The sequence below is a fragment of the Stegodyphus dumicola genome, chromosome 5 (genome assembly GCF_044657685.1).
Source record: "Stegodyphus dumicola isolate Sdum_Otavi_A_Nest chromosome 5, ASM4465768v1".
In the NCBI taxonomy this organism is placed as follows: domain Eukaryota; kingdom Metazoa; phylum Arthropoda; class Arachnida; order Araneae; family Eresidae; genus Stegodyphus; species Stegodyphus dumicola.
Genome location: NC_140772.1, coordinates 112,167,524 through 112,189,087, shown reverse-complemented (window position 1 = coordinate 112,189,087; position 21,564 = coordinate 112,167,524). Strand labels below are relative to the sequence as shown.

Below are 21,564 nucleotides of genomic sequence, written 5' to 3'. Positions count from 1 at the left end.
AGAAAATTGTGAAAACAAATACATTACAATTTCATAAATATTATTTTTTAAGCTGTATATTATATACTTTTAAATTCAAGATATCAGATTTTTTTCGATGCCAATCTGGAAAAGACAGTTCTGCCGGGATTGGATATTGTTATTTCAAACACTTAATATTAATATACTCAGCCACTGTTTTTCCTCCAAATGCCCACATTCCAGTGAATCTTCCGAAGAGAAAACACACTTACGGTCTTAAACCTTGTGGGTGTTATGAAGATGGAGGTGTTATAGCTATGGTCATATTCAATAATTGCTACTTGAGTATCTTTCAAAGATACTGGTCATTTTTAGTGGCGACTGCTATAAGAAGTTTCGCTATATTTAATTTCGTAAGGATTCGAACTCTGGACTAGTCGCATGTGTTTTGAATTAAACCAGGAAGGCACACGGTGAGAAATGGTAAAAATTCCATATAAGTATTTTTCCCTACATACACAGGAGCAGAAATACAAAAGGCGGAAAAATGGGCAGAGATACAAATTTATGATTTAAGAGGTGATTCAGAAGTAACAGTATTTAAAATATGAGAGATCGTAATAATGCTTCATATTTAGCAAATATCAACGTTCTTTACGGCTTTGATTTCAAATGAAAAGATTGTATTTGCATACATCTCTAACATAAAGCATTCATACATATAATTTCAGCGACTTATACAATTCAGAGTCACAACGACTCTTCCCTCATTTTTTATCATAATGTGTGTTGTCCTCATCGCACTGAGAGATGTGGGGTTTCAGCAAATTAGAGGATTTGATCTTTTTCTGCAACAGTTATTACCATGGTTATTAAACACGATGTGGTGGAGAAATGGCCTTGAATGCTATTCTAAAATAACACACTTTAAAGATGCTAAAATTAGGAAGTGTAAAGCTCTGGATATCAAGCCTCGCAATAAATTAATATTTACAGTTTTATTAATTTAGCAGTAATTAATATTAACTAATAGTTACAGCTTTACTAATTCACTACATGCACTAGAAATGCAGTGAATGCCTAATGACTGGACAAAATGCAATTGCATTTATTAAATGCGTATATTTCACCGCGCAAACATTCAGCATTACTATTTTAAAACTCAATTATTTTAAAACTCAGTTATCTTTTCTTTGAAAATTTTGTAGTAGAAGTTAAACTTTATTTTGTAATTTCTCAAATGCTACGACAATGGAATTTATTTCCACACGTATATGTGCCCGGAACAAGTGGACAAATTCTGATTATCGAATATGTAGGTGTGCGCTAAGACTGCGGTTCGCATATAAGTATATAACTCTAAATCTTTATTTATTTTTTATGTCAATTCGGCCAACTTGTGCAGTAGCACTGGAATCGAATAGTATTATTAACATATAAAAGAATCTACTTCTCTTCTGTCAACATTATTTTAGATTGGTAAGTGAAGGCTGAGGTTGTGTTCTCCAATGGGTACCAAAATATTTTGTTTGATTTATCACCTAGGCTAGAAGCCACCTTGGTAGTATGCAGGAGCACAAGTCAAAATAATTTACAAATATTTTCCAAAACATGGCTACACTTTTTCCCCTCTGAACGCTTAATGTCTTCCTCTATAGGAAGCTTAAGCAAAAGCTTAAATGTCTTGAGCTGAATCTGATAACAGTGACTGTATTGTATAAGTGGAAAATAGATCGTCACATTTATGCAATATAAAACATTCAAGCTTATAGTAGTGTTTGATGGTCTAACAGAAGATTTATCAACCCACATTATTAAGGTACCAAACAAAGCGTGCAATAACTGTAATAGCACAATCAAATCAACATTACCTAGTGAAACGCCTCATTAAAACTGAATCTTTACCTCTCCGATTATAAGCGAAATGCATTATTCTTCCCTGCCTGCTCTTAAGTGCTCGGGGGATTATCTTCCCCACATTCAAAATGACAATTTACAGAAGCGAACCAGAGCCCCAAAACGAAAAGTTCCGAAGGAAGAGAAAAGAGGCATTAGAGACATGCAAGCCCTTCTCCCTCTTCCAATCCCCTTAATGAATCCAAGTAAATTAACTTTACAAAATCCTCTTCCCCATTCTAAAGGATGTCAATATTTTCCAAAACGTCACTTAACATCCCCGACAACAGCTGGTAATTAAGTTTTCGAATGATGGATGACAAAATATGTATTACACCGACGACAACGCGAGTCAATGGCGTACCAGTTTCAGAACATTGCAATCCCAGTTATGCTATTAAAAGGGGTTGCACCGGTTCAGTTCCGAGAGCTTTTGCTTAACGTCAAACATAATTTTCGTTCTATTTTCCATTTCGCACCCTCCCGAAGTGAGTATTTACGATCTCAGTAAATCACACGAACAGCGAGAAACGGGCAACGACAACTTACAAAATGGGTATTCCTATGGAGTTGACAACGCAAATGCTTGCACGATACTGCCTTGAACATCGGGTAAATGGTAAACTACATTTTGTTGCAAATGCAATTCAGTTGGTAATCATGCATCGTTAATTGGAAAACAAAGCACAGGAACGGCGGTAACTTAGAAGTGACAACTTGCTGTGTGATGAATTGAGGACTGCATGTTTTTAATTATCACCTTGAATAACGAACCGTGACAAGATATGTAACGAAAAGCCACACTCTGACATTAAAACGTATGACAAATTACAAGTTAAAAACGAAAGGACATGCATTGATTCATTTCTTAGCTTATGAAACACTGCTGAATAATTCGACCCACTGGAAAAGATTGAAAACAAATACGTTTACAAAGTAAAAGTTATCAGAAACCATTTTTGGAGTAATTACAGCCTTCAATAAAATGTTTGGATTCTTAACAGGAGTTAAGCGCCTTTAGACTGTACAAGGCAGGACAGATATAATTATTAGAAAACTGAGCGGCAGAAACTATTTTTACTACACACAGCAGATACTATTTTTAAAAAACAGCACGGCAGAAAACATACAAAAGACAAATACGCAATCGACTAGCACTACGGGAACGAAAATAATGAATTACAAAAGTGTTCATTCAAAATACAGGTTATTAGAAAGAGATATGTTCTGAAAACGAATGATATTACATCAATACACCAGAACAGATCAGCAAATTTTAAGTATTAAACACTTCTAGTTGCGACTCGAATTCGATAATGGCAACAGAATTAGTCAGTTGTACGCGTGATTTCCTGAGCGTGAAACATTATCAGAGCTAGATACTCTTGAAATTTCTCCATATTCTTTTTTGAGTAGATAATCTTCATGTCCTCTCTCTGTAGGAATAATCATCTGCCAACCGAATCTATTATTACCAAATACCGTCATTTCATATTTCATTTTCGCCATTCAAAAGGTTAAGAAAAGATGCACTAAATGAAGAAGATGATGTGCTAATTAAAGGAAAAACGCACTGGTGTCACACCAAGAATGCGCATGGATAGAGCTGATGAGAGAAAGAACTCTGCATACCAAAATACTCGTAATTGCTTATTTACATATTTTGGAATCATATTTACATTTATTTTTAAGTAAGCCATAAACCAAAGGAAGTTAAATACAGCAATCTGATGGCCAGCGAATTAAGAAGCTGTCAAGAATATATTTAAGAACTATAACAGCATTAAAAAAAACACATTATCAGGTTCAATGTTCCGTCTTACTTTCTTTGGGAACATGCACAGACCTAACTCGGAACAGGGAGCTTACTAAAGCTATGTTCAATAAATGTGGGAAGTAGACAAGATACACAGGAAGGGTATACGAAACCCTTTATTTTTCACTCTTTACAATAATTTCCGTACCTCGGAATACAGAGACCAACTACTTGTGGTCTGAACGTAAGAATATAAAAATATTTAACTAAACTCTACCTTAACTTTTTGAATAATAAACAAGGGCCTACGTAGAAGATTGGCCTTATATTAACAGGAAGCCGTATGTAGTACAGAGAACTGTTAACACTACAATACGTTTAAAAATTATCACGAGGATTAAACTTCTGGCCTGGAAGGCAACCAGCAACTGAGTAAAACTGCTAAGGTAAGCGGCCTGCTTCGACTAACTCCTTCCTCTCTCTCGCTTGGCAAAAAGCCACAACTTAAGTACTTGGCGTTCGCCAGACAAATTTGCATAAATAAGTTAAAGCTTTTAATTCTGGCCGGAAGTAGAAAATAAGAAGTGATAGTAAAGATTTAAAATAAAAATAAACGTTAGTAAAACTTAAGATCCTTACAACATATGCAAATATAAATAATAGTTTTAAAGAAATCTGAAAGGTTTCAGATTTTAATGGTCGTCCAACAGGGTTTGTTAAGGTTTTTTACGCTCTCGCTGAGCTCGCAGTCTACCAGTCCACACTCCTATTAAAATAGTTTTTTTTTTTTTTTTTTTTTTTTTTTTTTTTTTTTTTTTTAAATATATAAATCCCAAAGAGGCAATTTGCCCAGAGAGGTTATTAATTTCTTTTTGACATTTTGAGTTATTTCACTATAAACGGCGAATCACTTTTTAAATTTTTGCCACCAAATATTAGAGCCATGTATTATATTTAAAGAAATTAATTAATGAAGAATCTGCATAAATGTATATATGTTTCTCTCGTGATAAAAACAATGGTACCTAGAACCATCAAATTTTGATTAACGTACGTCTCCAACTGAATATGAGCATCTGGAAGCCCGAATTTGGAATTTGTTTTATTATCTATTTCATATTTTGTAACTCACTTGTAAAGACATTCGGTATACTTTTGGAAGCAGGAAAGATGAAAATTAACAACCGCCTTCGCCGGGAATCGAACCACGGGCCTCTGGAATACCGGCCCAGCGTGCAGAACCACTACACCACGAAGGCACGCTAGGAACGAGGGAGGAATACCTTATACAATTATAAGTTTTGATTAAGAAACTCAACGATTTCAAAGCGAGCAATGGCAACAATGTACTAGGGGGCATTTTTATCACCAGCGCGCGAGACTGTGTATCGGAAATTCTTAAGATATGCTCTTTTAAATATTTTGTGATATTGCTCTTGAATTGAATTTTATGCTTTAAGTGCGAAGAAAATGATATTTAATAAATAAAGGTAATAACACACAAAACGCTAAAAAAAAAGCGCTCCTTTGGCCATAATATCTGAAAAGTTCTCAGACTTTTTTTTTTTTTTTCGGGGGGTGGGGGCAGGTCTTTTTTAGCTTTATTTTTAAGGATCATTTTCTTCGCACTTACGCCTTATACAAGTCAACAACAAAATTCCAAAAATTATCACTGTTCAGTTTTCGCACTACGACAGTAACTAACTAATCACTTACAAGACTTACAGTTAATTGCTAATCACAAAATATTTAGAAACAGCATATCTTTAGAATTTCCGATGGACAGTCACGATCGCTGAAGATGAAGATGCTTTATTCCGCACAGTGTTGCCGTTGCTCGCTTTGATATCGTTGAGTTTGTTAATCAAAGATTCGCTGATGTTTTACAAAACATGAAATAGATAATAAAACAAATTCGAAGTTCAAAATTCAGGCTTCCAGGTACCCATGTTCGGGTGGAGGATTACGTTATACAAAACTGGATGGCTGATATAAATATCCGTTATTAACTGGATGACTAATATAATATAGCTAAATAAATATACATATATTCGTGCCTCATTATTTATTTTCTTTAAATATAATACAGAGCGATAATATTTGGAATTTAAGAGTGACACGCCGTTTTCAGTGATCAAACATTATTCACAAAATGATCGAATTTTATATCGCATTTGGGGCTAACGTCCCTTTTGGGTTAAAAGAAGTGAGGGGGGAGGGAGAGCCTATTCTTAATGAAAACTCCCATGATTTAAAATATGCTCTAAAAACTGTGAATCCACTTATTAGACTAACTCCACTTTTTCCAGAAATTCTGAGTGAAATTGGAAGTGATAAAGCACTTTCTTCTGCGCTTCTAAAAGGCTATAACTTCTCTCTAACAGCCTATTGTTGTCGTCCGGCACGAGACAATTCGGATTTTTATTCGACGTCCAACCACTCCCCCACCACTGCAACCGCAACTCGGGTTAACGTGCGAGAAAAGTTTGGATACATTTCACCGTTTTAAGTTACGACATTTTATGAATAACTTGAATTACGAGACCACGAAACGGAAAATTTTTCGGCGTATAAATAAGTGGAGCTCTTCTTCTTCCACAAAATGCGATGGAACGGATGCAAGTTTCGGTGCTTGGTATGCAGGAGATGCGTTCTGAGGCCTCTTATTGGACAACAAATGCTTCCTCCCGAAGGCCAGTCACGCGTGACGTCACGTTTTGGTCTCTTACGCATCAGATCGAATTTCAGAAGCGTCCTATCTTCGTTGATTATTCTTCACGTGAACCGCGGAAATCACAGAGATTCTCCTTTATAAAACAGACAGAATGTTCCATATCTTCCCTTTTATTCTTCCTCCGCATCTCTCTTCTCTTCTGTGTCAGGAAATATGAGGTTAATTATTACGAATGTGTAAAACATTTTCTCAGTCTCCGACACACACAAAACCCATGTCTCTTCCACTGCGTTCAAGAATGTTTAGCTATTACATGTATATCATATAACAAATAGCATGTAATATAAAAGGATTCTTTATTCCTAGTAATTCGGGTACACAAATCCAACTCTTTCTGCTAGAACTTTTTTTTTTTTTTTTTTCCCTTAAACAAATACAAACCAAATTTTTTAAACAATTAAATTTTCTTTTACAAGTAACTATTTTCTTCGCGGATAAAGTTATTTTTGCAATGGATTTTGTAAATCGTCTGATGATGTTTTATACTGATCACGACAAAAGAAATGAAGTACATTTTTAATACAAATAATAAATTTACACAATTACTTAATAAATTAATATGATCTCAAACAACGAAGCATTCAGATTTTATACTACGCCCGGTGTTTTTTTAACGTTTTTGTGTGTTACCTTTATTTCTCTTAAGTACAGTGTTGCTACTGCTGGCTTTGATATTGTTGAGTTTGTTAATCAAAAATTCGTTAAGTCCAGGTGCCCATGTTCGGGTGGAGGATTAAGTTACTCAAAATTTGATGGCTCTAGGTGCCGCCGTTTTTTCACGATGCATCATATATACATACATTAATGCAGATTGTTTGTTATTTAATTTCTTGAAATATAATACACGGCGATAATATTTAGTGGTAACAATTTAAAAAGTGATTCGCTGTTTATAGTGAAACGCCACAAAATGCCGTTTTCAGACTAATTGCCCTTAAGGGCTAAAGCTCCTCTGGGTTAAAAAAAAATACTAGTAGTATGTTTTTTAAGGGTTTACACTTTAATATTAATGAAAAAAATTAAGAAATTTACAGCGAAATACATGTTTTCTAAGGCAAAATAGTAAAATCATAAAAGTGTAATAAAATATAAACAAAGTATATTCAAATCATATTTACACTAGAAGATTGAAATTATTTTGGTAATTTGTAAATATGATAATGCAAAATACTGTTGTAAAAACATTAAATGAGACCTGTTCCAAAATCCCCATGCAAACTCTAACGTGCGGTAAAATATATTAACTTCTTACGCAAATTACTACTATAGAAAATTATTATAAAAAATTCAGAAAAAATAATGAAGGTCAACGGATTTTATATCTGTTAATGCATCTTTCTCAAGGGGTTGCTGTAGCGAGGAAAGTAAACGAAAAACTCTGCTTCTGTAAATGCGCAACTATATAAATTAACTAAGTTACATGGTTCAAATCATATTAAATAAAACCAGATTGTACATCCATCATTCTAACTCCTACAGGCTGGAGTCAAAAAGCATCTTGCCCAAATACAAACAAATCAGAGTATAAAACAGAAGTAAACCACAAATATGAAAAATCAGTATAAAGATGCATTTTAGTCTAATTGATTTTTACAGAATGTGTTACGTATAACAAAAAATGCAAAATAGTTCAAAAAAATAAACAGGGAGCAAATTAAAAATTTCGTTTCAAATAAAATAACTTATAGAACAGGAAACAAAGATATTATTTGTATCGAGATTTTAAATTTTGTCTTAAGAACGACAAAAAAATTTTTAAAAAATTAATGTTAATTATATACGAACTACAATTACGCTAAAAATTAGGAAATCTTAAATTAGGAAAAATTAATTAAACCACTGCATTCGAAATAGTGGAACGTTTGAAAAAAAAATATCATTTCAACGCTCGCCTAAAAGCGTTTTTTACGCTCTCGCTGAGACCGCAGTCCACCAGTCTGCTCTTGCATTCCCTTCTGCTAATCTATTTTCTTTTTTGTCTTTTTAGCTTTATTATTAAGTATCATTTTCTTCGCACTTACGCCATGCACAGTTCAACAACAAAATCATAGAATTTTTACAAGCCGCATAATAGCATGTTCAGAATTCCCGACGCAGTGTTAGAGGTTACACATATACTTTTACATTTCCTTTATTATTCCTTTGAAATACTTATCATAACAAAAGTGGCCCACCAGCGGCCGGGCGGTAAAGTCGCTGAACACTGGTAGTTCGGTCCGAGGTTCGAATCCCGCGAACGGGTTGGCTGCATGGGCATTTTCGTAGTTTTCCCCATATGTAACGTGTATACGAGCCAGTTTCTCTTAGAAAGTCCTCCACGAAGGCATCCCTCCCCTTACGCAGATAGCCCTAGTGTGCTTTGCCGTAATTAAGTAAACCAAACCAAACCATAACAAAAGTTCATATAATGATTTTAATGAGTCCAGCTAGCGCAATTTCAGAAAAAATATTATGAATTTTGACGTACAGAATAATTTTAGCGAAATTATATGTGATTGTTATATTTTTCTGTATAATGTAACATGAAAATCTAGAGGCAAGAATCTTTGCCGGAAAAATAAGAATGAGGCGAATCAAATTAACACTGAGTAAATGGCTATCTCGTTAAATTGGCGAGACATTGCCATGCTGACAACGGCTTTCGCGCCTAATTTGGCGAGAAATCATCAAAAGTACAGGGCTTGGATTTTTATTCCAAATCTTCGTCGAAATGCTGAATTCTTTTATTTTTTCCATTACAGATAGCTCTCTGTTCATATAAGGAAACAGTAAACGAATTGAATAACTAGCATCGCCTGTTTTAGCTGAAATGCAATTCAGATTTTTTAAAAATGCTTATAAATTTAACAATGTACTGTAGAATATAAGTATTACATTCTTAGTTACATTTTGAGAATATTTTTCATTCTTTTGAAAGTTTCGGCGATGAATCACTGATGAAAGTGAAATTAAACATATGGAATTTAATTTTTAAAAAGTTAACTAATTTTAAGGAATAAAAACGCAGATGATCAAACAAGTTCGTAAATTTTCATTATTTGTTCTAAATATCGTATAATTCTGTTGTATTATATAATAACTAAATATTACATTTTAATTAAATATATATAGAAATACAAGAGAACGCATCACTGCTATATAATATAATAATTAAATATTACATAATAAAGTAGAACGCACAGCTAAGGGTTCAAGATAAACAGGCTGAAACTAAATGTAAGCAAGAGAAACTGGGCCCTCTACCCTGATTATTGGCTTATCAGGAGCTAATGCAGTGATTTTTTGTCCTACGCAATTCTGACTATCGCAAGACGATCACGCCCCTCCCGGCCATTCTTTCCAAAATTCGAAGAATGCATATATATATTTATTTAAATTTACATTATTTTTACAAATTAAGCAAACAAGTATAGAAAATATTGATAAATACCAAAACTTGAAAAAAGTATTTTTTAAAATATATATTCATTAACTAAAACGCTTAACAGTTAAATAAAAGGCTAATCGCATTCCCCCTTCCTTCAGCTATGAAATTCTACCAGGGAGGAATCCGCCCTGGTTAAAAACCTCTCAGCTAATGGCCCAGAGAGTTCAAGCTAGGGTCAACGAGCAGGCTCAGCTAGATCTCCGTTCATTAGGTAGCTCCGCTGGGGTCGTTGCGAATCAAGTGTGAACATACCTTTACAAGTGTTCTTGACGTAGCCCAAAAAGCGGATACAAAGAGTTATCTGCGAAAAAACGTTTCTCTGAGAGGAAGTTTCAGTTCCGTCGTCTACAAGAGGGCATATCTGGTGTATAGATGTATATACGGTCCAATCAACACAGTTTTTAGAGACATTGTTCTATAGTGTGAAAACACTTTGTTGTGCAATCCGTCTAGAACAACAGCTTTCAACTGAGTGACGTAAAATTAAATGTTAAATTCTTTCTGATTAACCAGGTTATAAATGGCTTTCCAATCGTGATTTTAATACTAATTTTCAGAGATATATTTTCATTATTTTATTACGCAGATTAGATGATTTATTTACTGTAAAGCACCCAACGGCTATCTGTGTTAAGATGGAGACCTTCTTATCACTGAAAAAATCTTTTTTTTCTTTCTGTCTTCTAGAATAAAGTTTTGAACAGTTACATTATTGATGTTATTTTACACTGCATGCATTTCTTAACCATATGACTTGGAAAACGCTGTCACAGCTTTAATTTGCCTGGAATGTAAGAGTCATAAAACATAAGAATTAACTAGTAACCTGACGTTTAACACCGCGGCGAAGGATAACTAGACCAAGTTTGGCCACCAGATCCACTGTTAGTCCCTCAATTAGGCATAATAAATATTACGCAGCAAATAAAATTATGAACGAAATAAGACTCTAGTAATTATCAGCTTACTCATTAATGTTTTACTGTTTTATATAAATAATTTCAAATTACAGTTACACATTATTACAGAGAAAATTTATCTAACATGAATAAAAATAGTATATAATATTCTAAAAGGAAACATTATTAAATTTATTAGGAGGCAGATGCATATTCTTATACATCTAGTGACATGAAAAACAGGATTAAATAATTCAAAACAAAAGAGCAGAGGAGGGACGGCTGAGATTTCCCCCCCCCCATACCACCTTCACATAAATTTTATAACGCCTTTCATTCGAAAAGTAATGCCAGCCAATCCAACAACAAATCTGGTCACTATACTACATTATTACTCGGCGACTCAAATCCCCACAGGAAATGGACGCCAAACTCGCCAAGAACCAATATATCACGGCATTCCTTAGTAGTATAGGAATGGCATGTTGCAAGAAAAGAGTATGAAAAAAGCTAAATCCCAAGATACACATGGCGCCAACTGGTCTCAGTGGGTTTCAGGAGTAGATGGAAGGTGGTCAACAAACGGAGAAAGGGAACTGAATAATGGAAAGGCATCCCTTTCGGCAGATTTCAACTCGACTATGCTCTTCATATTACGCAGTAATTGGCCATTCTCGAATCGCATGAATAGCCAAATTATAAGTGAATGCTGCTTGAAGAGAAATTCATTTGAGAATGAAGCGTTTTGAAATTTGAGGTACGTAATGAGGCAATTCATTGGAATGAATACTGAAAATGAAAGGAAATTTGTCGGAATGTAAAGTTTAATAACATCTAAACTAAAAGAGATATGCTAACTTAAACGTTCAAATTAGGTACAATCCAATCTCTAGATTACTTTTTCCTTAAAGAAATAACATGAATCATATCTTCCTCCTTTCTTCAAATTCATAGTTATTTTACTGAAATCAACGGGAAACTAAAGCTGATTAGGCATAATGTTACAGTATAGTAAAATGTTGTTTAACCGAAACTATGACGAAAAACAGTTAAGTGAGACAAATACTATTTTTTTTTTTTCCCCCTAATCATCCAAAATTTCATGCGGACAACTTGAATCTTTCATATAAGAATAATATTAATAGGTAGCGATCTATTAGTTAACATTTAAAATATATTAATGAAATTCCTTAAATTATATCTATACTTATTGGAAAATTACAAATTAAATTAAATCAATCAAGCATATAATTAAAACATTTAAATCTAGAGATACATTTTAATTCTAATTTAAAGAATATTATTTGGACAACAATTCAAAATTTTCATTTTGCTAGAATTTCTTTCTGATCAAAAAACAAGTGCACATAAGGAAAAATTATTTCAAGATTTAAATTGTATAACATTAAACATAAAACGCTAAATTTTCTCCGGATGATTAAAGGCGTGTCTTTCATAGCCAGAAAGAGATGATACTAGGGATTAAAATCGTACGTCAACGGTATTCCTTTTTTTAATGAAGGCTTCTCTTGGATGTTAATAAAACCAAAGTTTTCGAATATTTTGAGTTACATATTTTCTTATTATTAAGATTAAGAATGTGTTATCTCTTAAAAAAAAAGAAGGGATGGAACAGAACATCCGAAACAGTCATTTCCAGTAAATCGAGCACATTTATTTTAAAATCAATTTTTTTAAAAGGTAATTACAGAGAAAAAAACAAGTGAACGCAGCGCAATCGGGATAGTGGTTAGCGACATTGTGTGATGTACCGAAGGGCAGGGGTTCAAATCACAGAGAAGGCGTGCATGTTTGTAAATGTATAGTGTGTCTGCGGCATAGGGGCACTCTAAATATGCGGCAAGCCGAAAGTCCTCTCGAGAGGTTGTGGTAGGGAAAGAGGGTTGGGAGACCTTCGAAACCGTCCCCCTCGGGGTGCTCTCCCTGAAAATTGAGGGCGGAACTGAACAAAGTCGTACTATCACCTGTATGGTGCTCAAGGCTATTGCCAATGACAGGCGCAATCTTCCATTTCTTGCCACGATGAATTCCGCATGCTTGTTCTGATGTTACTGTCAGATAAGTGAGATAAGCCACAACAACAATAATAAAACATTATACTATACGCAAAAATAATGAATTGTAAAATAAACATCTGTTCAGAGAGGAACTTCAAATATTTACGTTCATTGATAGATTAAATGAAATAAGAACTTAAAAACAATAATGATAACAACTTAAGGAAACACAATCTAATAATAAATGATAATTAAAAAATGTCTGCAGCATATTTCAACTGAAATTGTGTTATTCTTATAAAGAAATCTGTCATTGGCCGCCCAACTATGTCCACATAAAGTGCTAACTGAGCTATCGCACGGCACAGGTACTAGGAAGTGTTAAGATGAAAATTGCAGAGACGATTTATTAGTTTTAACAAAACATATATATGAATGTTTCGTATATAGTTGTATGAATAGCTATTCTTATTTCTCTGACCTAATCGGAACACGCTCACGAGTTTTATCCTGGAAGGAAGTGCAAGACTGCGTCTCTCGTTGGCATCAGCTTTTAGCATCATACAGATGACGAAACAACTTTGCCCAGTTCCATCCCTATTTTGAAGGACTGCACTCCGCAGAATGCCTGTGAAGGACTCACCCCTCTTCTCCTACCACCAAACCAGTCGAAAGGATTTTCGGCTCACCATATATTGAGTGCTACCATGCCGCACAGGATACTTCCATCAACAAGCATCCATGCCTTCTGTGGAATTCAAGCCCGGTCCACTGGTACCTGGTCTGTTGGCAGAGCGACAACAAACAACAATCATACGTATGCATGTTAGGTAAGATAGATGTGTAAATGAAATGTGAAACAAGTTTTTGCTTAACACATATACTTTCAGTCGATGAAGATGGATATCACGCACATCCGACGGAAAAATGCTACCAAAATGACTCCATCCACATTATTTCGGATAATGATGTTGAAGACTAATTCCAGGGTTCGTAAAGCTGTTGCTTCATTACTTAGCTTCTGAGGACGTTGCCGTAGGATATCGTGAATTTGAGAAGTATTCTGCTTAAATGCTTGCTGAAATGTCCACTGAGAAGCTGGATTTAAATCCCGTTGAATATTCTGAGGAACTCGTGAGAAAGGCCACCACCAGCATCCTTAACTAATTTATGGAAAATTCTAGAAAAGACGAGACAGCATACTTCTGAGACACTTCCGCAGACTTGTTGAATCCATGCTTCGTCATATGGCAGCGGTTGTCAAGACCAAAAAAGCAGCAACACGTAACTAATCAGGGATCCTTAATTTAGAGGCACTTCAGTGTAGTTCGACCGCTCTATTCCATCATATGGAACTTCTCTAACGGAAACGAAGCAGCAGCCTAATTTGAAATAATTAGTACCATTTGAAAGATACTATCAAAGTATACTGCCATAACAATTCTTCGGCTTACTCTTTTGAAATTATGAACATATCTTGCATAAAGATGATATTATATTTATTAACAGCATTCCTTACACCAATGACGACATTAAGACGCCCAACCCCAAACCACTATCGCTCAAAACCAAGGAACTCTGCTCACATGTGGTGGACTTCCGGAATAAAATTTCGGCCAAGTCAACAAACACCAAAAGAAAATAAACCGTCCCTGAAATGGATTCTTCACTTATTGCTCATCCCCCGAGAGATCCTAAACAACTTTTTTCTCAATAAGAATGAAAGGAAAGATAAAAAAATAACCTTCTTGCCTTAATACGTAGACTCCCCCCAATAAGAACAGACGAAACAACGCCAAGAGCAGACGCAAAAGAAATGCATCGAAAATGCACGAAGACACACATAAACGCTGCGGAACAAAAATATCCATCGGTTTTATAGAACTGGGAAGGAAAAATTCAAGCATGTACGGCGTTTATTTCGGTGAAGGAAGAACGACACTCATACAGGCAGATTATCAGTGTCGTAATGGAAATGGTTGGCCGTAAAAGAAAAAAAGGCTGGAGAAGCATTACGAAAAACAGATAAGATTCCCATTTCCAGCAAAAAAGCAAGTACAGATAATAATGAAAATTGTGCATGAGTTTAGACAACATATTATCAAAATCATAAATAATTTTCATATCCTAGGTGGTAAATATTCTTAGATTTATTAAACTAATGTTTAACTAGAAAACTTTTAATGCTGAAAAATTACTAGAATACAGTTGTAACTATGGCATGTTTCTTAGTTGAGGAATTATTAAAAATCATAAAGAGAAACAGTATCAATACATCAGATGTACTGCACGTTACGAAATTAACTTGGAAATCTGTTGCCGATATGTGCAGGCAGACTCACCTCTCGCAGTTAATACCAAAAACTCCAACAATAAAGTTACAGGATAGGAAATTTATCGAACTGTAATGTATTATGTATGTATTTTTAATAAAATATTTATTTCAAAACTTTAAAAAAATGTTCGACATAAAATTACTGTAAACATCAGGGTTTTCCATATGGTGTGCCAGTATGGAAAAGAAATTTCGATATAAACACATAACTCGCCCGCAAATTTTCGAATTCAAATCCGCATTTCATGCTATTTTGAAAGGCTCTATACAAAATCTTATGGTATTTTTATCTTAAAGCTATTATTAAAAAACTACATTTTGAAACCATTTAACAGAAGCGTCATCGTCTGCACCAATCCCTAGCTTCTTTTGTTTTGCATCGGAATGAAACTGAAGGAAAAATCTTCGGCCTCTTCCCTTTTATAATCTGTTAAAAAACTATAATCTGTTACTTTACAATAAGCACTACGAGGTCATTTCTTCCATTCTGGTCTGCCTCGTAACCATGGCAATGACTGCTAACAAAGATGATGGAATTCTCTAGTTCGCTAAAGACCTCCGTGCTCCGCTAAACCTCCGTGCGGTGTTGAAGAAGCATTTTACCATCATAAATCAGAAAAGTCACTACGAACTAAAAATTCCTATTTTAAAATAACCAGACTGCAGTATTGCTACCTGTATTATTTATAATGTGTAAAGACTCGTTAGGCGATTCTGCCATGACAACAGATGTTTCAGTCATTTCTATATCAACCTTTTGAAACAGGGTTAGATGTAATTGCTATTCTATAATCATAAATAGCACAATAAAAGTGGCTGTATTTTCCTCTCCTCCCTTTTCACCGACTTACTTGCGCAAATTTTAATTTTCTGCAATAAGAATATAGAAATCTAAACACATATCTTAAAGCATTTTAAAAATGATCTGAGCGTTGCTCCGTCAAACATTAGGAACCATTGTAACTAATGTGTATTTTCAACATTCTGTGGAACAATGCGTATTTTCCGGATGTCGAATCTATGCTGTGAAAAATACATAGCATAGATTTTTCATCAATTAACTTGACCGTGAATCACAGATCAAAGATCAATCAGTTAATAAAACCAATTGTCAACGGGAAAAAATTAGGAGTCACTATTTGATGTCACACATATTCAGGGGTATGTGTCCTAGAATGCCACATGAGCGACTCAGCAGGTAAGCCTATCGAACAAATGGCAGTGCGAGCTAGTTCAGTTTGAGGAAACTGAATGCACTGGCTGGAGGTGGTTTGTGATTTTTCTTAAATTTAATATACTATGTAGGATTCTCCACTGTGTATTTCTATGTTTCAGTTGAAAGTGAAGAACCTTAAGAACTAGTAAGCGAATAATCGCTTGAGTTCGTGAGACAGAAAACAACAAGTAAGAAGGGCCTAAAAAGGCGGACGCGTGCAGCCAGAATATATGGTATCTCTTTCACTAAGACAGTAGAACTTCGCGGTTATATACCGCTCTTCCTTATCATTATTCAGACGTGATTCTAAAACTACGTTCTGGCCGGAAGTGTTAAGTTGAAGTAAGAATCGATAGGAAAGGAAGTTTAACTCAAAATTTAAGTGTTAATAAAATTAACATAATCCTTACAACTATCTGCCAGACATATTCCCCTGGAAAAAACTCCATGAAGGCATCCCTCATGTGCTTTGCATCAGTAATATAAATCTATCGTTAAAAGAAACTCTAAGATCATTTTTCTAAAATTATCATAAATTAAAATTACATATGTAAATAAATTTTCCGTAACTTCTTGAATATGCCCCGAATCTCTAATTTCGAACTTTATAAAGCATACCATGATATTAGTCTTCGAAATAATATTAATGAAGGAGAAATAACTTCACACAATGAAGAAAGAGGCGCCATTTTAAATACTATATACATAAAGAGGATTTAATTTGATAACTGTAATTTCTAGCACTCTCTGTATTGGTAGTGCTCTTCACAAATCACTGCTTCCACAAAACATATTATATCTTATTTGGAATACACTGAAGTGACAAAAGTCATGGGGTACCTTCTAATATTTTGTCGGTCTTCCTTTTGCCCGGCGAAGTGCAGCAACTCGACGTGGCATGGACTCAACAAGTCGTTGGAAGTCCCCTGCAGGAATATTGAGCCATGCTGCCTCTATAGACGTCCATAATTGTGAAGTGTTGACAATGCAGGGTTTTGGGCACGAACTGACCTCTCGATGATGTCCCATAAATGTTCGATGGAATTCATGTCGGGCGATCTAAGTGGCAAGATCATTCGCTGGAATTGTTCAGAATGTTCTTCTAACCAATCGCGAACAATTGTGGCCCGGTGACATGGCGCATTGTCATCCATAAAAATCCCATCGTTGTTTGATTACGTGAAGTCCTGTAAGTGATCTCCAAGTAGCTGAAGGTATCCATTTCCAGTCAATGATCGGTTCAGTTACACTAGAGGATCGAGTCCATGCCGTGTAAAAACAACCTAGACCATTATCGAACCACCACCAGCTTGAGCAGTGCCTTGTTGACAACTTGGGTCCATGGCTTCGAGGGGTCTGCGTCACACTCGAACCCTACCATCAGCTCTTAACAACTGAAATCGTGACTCATCTGACCAACCAAGCCACGGTTTTTCATTCGTTTAGGGACCAACCGATATGCTCAGGAGTCCACGAGAAACGCTGTAGGCGATGTCGTGCTGTCAGTAAAGGCACTCGAGTCGGTCTTCTGCTGGCATAGCCCAAGGAAGACAAATTTCGCCGCACTGTCCCATCGGACACGTCCCTCGTACGTCCCACATTGATTTTTGCGGTTATTTGACGCAGTGTTGCTTGTCTGTGAACATTGACAACTCTATGCAGACGTCGCTGGTCTCGGTCGTTAAGTGCAGGTGGTCGGCCACTGCGCTGTCCATGGTGGGATGTTATGCCTGAAATTAGATACTCTCGGCACACTCTTGACACTGTGGATCTCGGAATGTTGAATTCCCTAACGATATCCGAAATGGAATGACCCATGCGTCTAGCTCCAACTACCATTCCGCGTTCAAAGTCTGTTAATTCTCGTCGTGCGGCCATAATCACGTCAGAGCCTCTTCACATGAATAACTTGAACACAAATGAAAGCCCTGCCAAAGCACTTCGCATTTATACATTTTCTATGCGATATTACTGCCATCTGTATATTTGCATATTGCTATCCCATGACTTTTGTCACTTCAGTGTAAATAATTATTGAAATCATAGACAATATAATTTTATTATATATTGCAATTTTTGTCACAAAAATACGCAGATTTTCCCATACAGAAATTTGCTGGCTTCAGAAAATAACCAATGATAAATAAAAGTTTCATTTTCACAAAAAAAATGTTCCGACGCTTTTAAAATATATTTCAACAAATAATATAAGAACATAGGAAACGTTAAATTATTCAGAGCAGAATAAAAATTTTTTCGTAAAAGGTTTGTTAAATTAAGGATGAAAAAGGATGTATTATCATTTCTTTTACTATAGCGGTAATTGAATTTTCATAAGTATCAATGCTATTATTGAATTTTGAGGTTTCATAAATCCAATAAAGAATTTCATATTGTTTATTGATACTGGTTTTATTTATGGCTTTCAATTTTCTTCGAATGGATTTGTTTTTACTGTGTTCAGAAACGGCGAATATTATACTTATTTTAGAAGAGTAAACGTTTGAAAGATATCTCAGATAGCTTTTAACCAACGCGTATTTTGTAGTATCAGGTTATTTTGAAGCAGGAGAAGTGAAAAATGTGTAGTGCTCTCGCCAGAACACGAACCCTGAATCTCTCGAATACATGTCGAGTATGCTACCAATAACATGCGGAAAGAAGGAAGAAAATACCTTATAACCTTTTGTCCGTAGTCGGAAGCCATTATAGCGGTGCACTCACTCACTCACCTTATAACCTTCGGGCTATAAAATAAGAGTGACATTTTATGGCAACAGACATAAAATTTCTAACAAGAATTGTGAATGTTTCTGTAGTTTTCCTCATATGTAAACTAAATAAAAGTCAGTCTCTTTCAGAAATTTCTCCAAGAAGCACCTCCTAAAACAGACAGTTTTCGTAAAATCTGCCATTTACTTAACGCTGCTCGTGAACTCTAAAATATTTAACTCAGGGAATCAGATATGCACAATTTTCATTCTCTCCTTTTTGTGTTCATTTTCTCCTTTTAAATACAGTCACCAGCGGCCGACTCTAGAGTCACTGAACACTGGTAGTTCGGTGCGAGGTTCGAATTTCAGCGAAAGGGCTGGTTGGATGGGCGTTTTCGTGTTTTTTCCCATGTGTAAGGTGTATACGAGACAGTTTCCCTTAGAAAGCCCTCGACGACGGCATCCCTACTCTCAGGCAGATAGCCCTCGAGTGCCTTGACATAATTAAACTAAACTAAACCTTCTAAATGCTGGAGTAAAGCAAATGCTAATATACCATTTAGTAACATAGTAAAATGCTGAATTTTATCATGATGTTGTCAATAAATGTCAAAAATAAATATAATGTAATTCACAAGCATTTTAAAACCATTTCTTCTACAAAAATGTAATCATACAGTGAGACACCTGGGGACAAGCAACACTTTTGTACCATGGCGTCAAAAAAATGAACGATTAGGAATAGCAAGCCATAAAATTTTCATTTATATGAAAAATAGTTTTTGTAGTTGGGTTATTATAATAACGATGATAAAAGTTTCGAAGTTGATATATGGTTATTTAAAAAACATGCAAATTGCAAGTTTTTTGCATGGATGGAGAAAAGGATAAGGCTTTCTTTCTACAGGCATCTCTTAGAAATGTCACTGAAATCAGCTGGTTGTCAGAAATTGATACATATGATAAATCCTTAAGAAAAGATTACTAAATGTAATACTTAATTTGCGGTCAAGATTTCACGTGTAAGCCAACTTTTATAACTCACAATGTTAAATTATTTCATGGCAAAATACAAAGAACTAAGGATACCTTCGAAGCAACACAGAAGGAAAACTAGCACACAAATACATCACATCAGCACAGTCCAAAGAATAAAAACAATTCGATTTGTTCGAACTAATAACAGAAAAATATCACTAAAAACAAATCTACGCACTATAGAACTCGCAGAGAAAATAAGAAGCACTACATGTAATCCCAGTTTCGGATTCTTCGCCAAGGGAACAATTCTGGCGCTGACACCCGACTCTGAAAATACGGAAATCGCAGGAAATAACTTGAAGCACTGGTTTTAGGGCTTAGACATTCACGACAGCCGTCTCCCACTTTGCCGAAAGTGTCAAGATATCTGAATTTTGCATGTCAAATAGACGGTATCGAGAGCCGTGATCCGAATTACGCCACTCGGGTCTAGATGAAAATAATTTTTTTTTTTTTTTTTTGTTAAATTTTTTGATTAACGTCTTAAAAGAATTCTACTCTCGCTTAAAATCTTTGAAAATGAAAAACTATTTTTCAAAAGCAGCACAACTTTCTTTGAAGTGCGTTTATTAGATTTCTACCAGCAAATAAAAAGCGCATAACCTGTAAATACGAGTATCTTTCAATCTGAAGAAATCTTAAAAAAAGAAAAAAAAAAATGCTTTTATTTAAAAAGATATTCTACTTCAGCACAAAAAGTGTCATTAGAACCCGGGGGAGAAAGAAACGCAATACAGAGGTGAAGAGGTTATTATAGAGATGAAGATTATTGGTATGAGCTAGCCTTGGGGGTTAAAGACTGCAGATCTTTACAAATACGCGAATACACTTTTATTCTGATCATTTTTTGATTTATGATCGTTAAGAACATAAGCACTACTTAAAACAGCCAACAACTCTGGCGCAAAATAATCTTACATCCTATAGTCGCAATTTCCCTCTGATCCGATATCTCTCGCATATAACAGAAATCTGCAATTGTTAAAATGTATTATAATCAGGTGATACAGTTAATACATTAATCAATGCCAGGAAACTAAAGAAATCCGCAATGCCATTGCCGAAATTCGAACTCTGGACCTCCCGAATACGTGTCGAATGCGCTTCCAGTTACACAACGAAGGCATGCGGAAGAGAAGAAGAAAATACTATACAAAGATATGAATTTTATTTCATTACCGAGACTGATTTTGTTATTTGCTTTCATATTGTCAGCATTTATCCAGAAAATATCATTTAATCCGAAGTTTTAATACCCTAAAAATTCTATGAGCTGTATTTCTAGCATACTAATCATCAATTACATTGTCATAAATGATAGTACTGCACTAATTTTAATAACTCTAAGTAGCACTAAATAGGAGACTTCCAGATGGTATAGTGGTTAATGACGCTGACTGCCGCACCGGAGGGCCCGGATTCGAATCCCAGAGAAGGCATGGGTTGCTTGTCGATGTTAATAGTGTCAGTGCAGCACAGAGGCGCTCAAAATATACGGCGAGTCGCAAGTCCTCTCCAAAGGTTTGGTGGTAGGAGAAAAGGGATGGGAGACCTAGGATTTGTCCCC

At 35.2% G+C, this 21,564-nt stretch overlaps 1 protein-coding gene across 1 annotated transcript in view; it reads right to left on the bottom strand.

Moving 5' to 3' along the window:
* LOC118183653 (fat-like cadherin-related tumor suppressor homolog) overlaps positions 1-21,564 on the bottom strand; it is a 1,041,784-nt gene that overhangs the window by 356,350 nt on the left and 663,870 nt on the right. The gene's annotated exons all lie outside the window — the stretch shown is intronic.